We start from the raw sequence: 4,390 nt of genomic DNA, 5'->3' as shown, positions 1-4,390 counted from the left end.
CCATTGCGTTTCCATCGGCCACAGTTGAGCACAAAACAGCGGCCACTAGCGACCACGTACCCATTTACATGAGGCCGGTGCATGGCGCATGCAGGAGGGCCCCTCGCTCATTTAAATACGAAATCGCCTGGGAGCGCGACCCGGGGCTGCAGCCAGTGGTTCAGAGTGCATGGGGTAACGGAGTAGGGGAATCTGTTTGATCAGACTACCTAGAGTGGGAGTAATATAGGTAGTAACATCACACATATCTAGATAAAGTAGATGATGTGGCAAGAAATAAATGAAGAAAGATAGGGGAGTAGTAACATAGCTAGTTACTAGTAGTATGAGTAACATCACACATATCAAGGAACACTAGTAGGAAAAGGGGCTTTTACCCCGGTTCATAAGGGCCTTTAGTCCCGGTTCTGGAACCGGGACTAAAGGGTCGTTACTAATGCCCTAGCCCTTTAGTCCCGGTTCTTACACGAACGGGACTAAAGGCCGTCCACGTGGCCGGTGCGGGGAGCCCAGGCAGGAGGGCCTTTGGTCCCGGTTGGTGCCACCAACCGGGACCAATAGGCATCCACGCGTCAGCACCTGGCAGGAGCTGAGGTTTTTGTTTTTTGTTTTTGAAAGGGAGGGGGGTTTTGGGGGGTTAATTTAGGTTGTTATTAGGTAGCTATTAGAGAGAAGTGTCCTCTCTTATATCTCCGTGCTTGGTTTACCAACGCTACGTACTGCTATGCCTAAACATGGCTTAGATTGAAGTGAAGGCAACATGTGGTGCATGTCGAAAGTAATACTAATCCGGACTTGATCAAGTTTGGATTGTACTACTTTCGACACGCACCACATGCATGTTGCCTTCACTTCAATCCAATCCATGTTCATTTCACCCGCTGATATATAATAACTCTTCATGCGCGCATCATGCATCATCATATATAATAACAAGTCCTACTAATCATCATCATACAACTTCTACTCGTTATTAATAACAAGTCATACGATCATCATCCTCACAGTCATCGAACCAACCCTACTTAATTGTTCTTAGCACATGATCATCAGTATTAGGTAGGACCGAAATACCCTCTTTAAGGTAAAATAGCATAAAACAATATAGACCCTGACTCTCCATTATGGTGAATGAAGATCATCCTGTCTCCAATTCTTGCGCCTTGCTTCCTTTTGCTTCCAAGAACCTCCTTGCGACTGTCCATACATTTTTTCCATTCTTTGATTTGCATGTCTCCACTTCTTTTAGAAATCTGGTATGGACAGTTGAGATTCGTAGGATGACCTGGTTGTATATTCAAAACATCAAGCCTACCATTCTGATACATCAAATGAGGCACACAATCCTCTGGGATTGTCTGTTGAAAAACATAGTAATAACTTCATAGTTAGCAATGATAATGTACTAGTTTTAGAACTATGCAAAATATGCACGAATGTCGTAATAGTAAGAAATCTTACCAGGGTATCTCCATAGTAGTTACCGTAGTTCAACACGTGCACTAGTGGCACGTATTGAGGACCATAATGTTGAGGAGTTGGATTGTAGATATTGTAATTCTCAATATCAGTACAAAATCCGACCAGATGAGTTTTCTCCTTATAAGTTAACTCAGAGCCATCGGTGTAGTAGGTTCTGTCTACCATGTTCCGCACATTGTTTGAACAATCAAAATAAGTTGTCAATGAAAATAAGCTGTCAACTATTTTGAAATGAACAATATAAATTAGCTAATAACTATGTTTGAGAAACTCACATAGCGGTAGAATTGGAGGCGTATCAACAAGGACCCAAATGTCCATATTGTCTTGCTCGATGTCATGATCACCAAGATCCATGGTGACAAGCATACCCTCATCAAAACCATACATCTTGCAAAATGCTTCCCAATTTTTGCAACCAAAATGGGTTACGCTCTCAGAATTATACAGCTTTACTTCAAAATCTATATCATGATGGGTCCTTAGGTGAATCTTCTTTGTTTCCATACTTTCATGGTCTTCAAAACCCATCCTCTCCAAGACGTAGCGTCTTGCATGGAATGGGATAAGCTAGCCGAATTGTAAAAGATGAAAAGTACACGTTGAAATAGTTGAAGTCGTGCTTAATTACGAAAAAACAACACTTGTCGTCGTTGCGTACCGTTTCAACATCGAACGTCTCCTCCAGCTTAATACTGAAGCGCCGATCTTCGTCCAGGTGAGGCCTGTCGCACTGACCTCGGTCGTCGTGGCACCAGTCGCACTCCCCCGGGAGACTTTCGTCGTCCGAGTACGACATTTCCTATGCTCATAATTCAAATATTAAACACCTACAATTAAATATATGTACTAAAAAACCTAAGTTAGATCATTATTATTCATCACGGGTTGACTATCGGTTTGTCGAGTCTTTTCTTGAAAACTCTCAGCTCACGTGGTGTATACATTCGACCGTTGGTGATGGTCGCTCCTCCCTTTGTCCCCGTGTGCATTACACCAAAATTTCTAGCTAGCACACGGGAACAAAGGAGAAGCGACCCCCACGACAACAGTCGGGATTCTTCGTCCTCTCATATATATATGGTGGAACTCTCCCTCATTGATTCCTCTCTGACATTTGCGACCGTCGGTGATGGTAGCTCCTCCTTTCGTTCTCGAGTGCATTACACCAAATTGTCTAGCACACGGGAACGAAGGAGAAGCTACCCCCACGACAACAGTCGGGATTCTTCGTCCTCTCATATATGGTGGAGACTCGACAGACTTACAGTCAACCCGAAATATCGTTTAATTATCTTTCTAAAAGAGGATTTGGTTGGTCTCACCTCGATGTCGGAGGGGGCGGTGACGGGGACGACGGCGGGGATGATGGAGGGGCCGGGGGCTCCTAGATTTCTGCGAAAACAAAAACCCTATAAGCTATCAACTAATCATAGTGCTCTCCAATTTTAGCATTCAAAGTAGGATCGGAGTAGTTTTCCACTTTGAGCATTCAATAAGCAAAATCAAATCACAAAATAAAGTAGTATTCAAATTAGGATGCATTCAATTATAAGCAAAACTACATCATCTCCATGCGTCCGTACATCGTCGAATATTATCACTAATACACCTCGAATACTATCATATATATAGCATCGCTAGTACAGCTAGAACAGTAGCGCCCGACGGGTATCGGCGCGGGCGGTGGACACCCAAAGGGACGGAACCATCACAGGATCATAGCTCCAGTGAGATCCCTGAAGAACCTGCCAGGTATTGTCGAACCTGCCCTCCAACGCAACCATGTAGCGACGGACGTGCTGGTCCTCCTCGCTGACACGGTGACGTACCACCTCCGCGGTGTCCGGAAGCCTCGGCACCGTCACTGGCCCACGCGAGTGCCACCAAACAAGGATCGGGTCAACGACGGGCTGGTTCCTCACTAACCTACGCCCACCGGAAGGTAGCACCTCCCAAAACCAGCCCGGCGGAGCCCAGTCCCGGACATGGGCCCTCTGATCAAGCCGGCCTCCTCCGCCGAGTTGACGACGAGGATGCGGGATAGGCATCGTCGACGTCGATGCGGGAATAATTGCTTTAACTAAAAAAACAAACTAGTTCTATTAATTTCCTTACTATAAATAGAATAAAGTAGTACTTACTAAAAATAAACTAGCTAGTTTAACTAGTTCTATTATTTTTCTAACTAATTCTATTAAACACTTTCTAAGTAGTACTTACTAAAAGTTATCGGGGAGGGGGGTACATATATCGACAACGACATACCTGATAAAAAATAAGAAGAGGAAGAAGACGAAAAAAAAGAGGAGAAGAAGAAAGGAATAGAGGAGGAGATCGAAGAAAAAAAAAGAAAAAAAGAGGAGAAGAAGAAGGAATAGAGGAGAAGAAGAAAAAATAGAATAATTAATATATTATTCTATTTCTTCTTCTTCTTCTCTATTTCTTCTTCTTCTACTCTTTTTTTTCTTCTTTTTCGCCTTCTTATTTATCTCTCCTCTACTTCCTCTCCTCTTCTTCTTCTCCTTCTTCCTCTTCTTATTTTCTTTTTTTCTCTCCTTCTTTTTCTTCTAAATATGAACATACATAAATGACTTTGATCATAAAAATTCTATGAACAAAATTACAACAGAAAAAATCATAAAAATTCTATGAACAAAATTACAACAGAAAAAATCATAAAAATTCTATGAAAAAATTGATATATTCTTTGCATATGAACATACAAACGTTTGCATATTCAATAATAATATCACCAAAAAAAATCTAAACTACACATCTAAATTAATACATCTAAATTACAACAACTAACTTAACTACACATCTAACTACACATCCAAATTAATACAACTAAATTACAAATCCAAACTATATACACATATATAATAGCTAGGGGGCGCGGCGGCAG

This window comes from Triticum aestivum, chromosome 6D (genome assembly GCF_018294505.1).
Source record: "Triticum aestivum cultivar Chinese Spring chromosome 6D, IWGSC CS RefSeq v2.1, whole genome shotgun sequence".
NCBI classification, from domain to species: Eukaryota; Viridiplantae; Streptophyta; class Magnoliopsida; order Poales; family Poaceae; genus Triticum; species Triticum aestivum.
The sequence above is the reverse complement of the archived record's forward strand: the minus strand, read 5'-3'. Positions refer to the sequence as shown.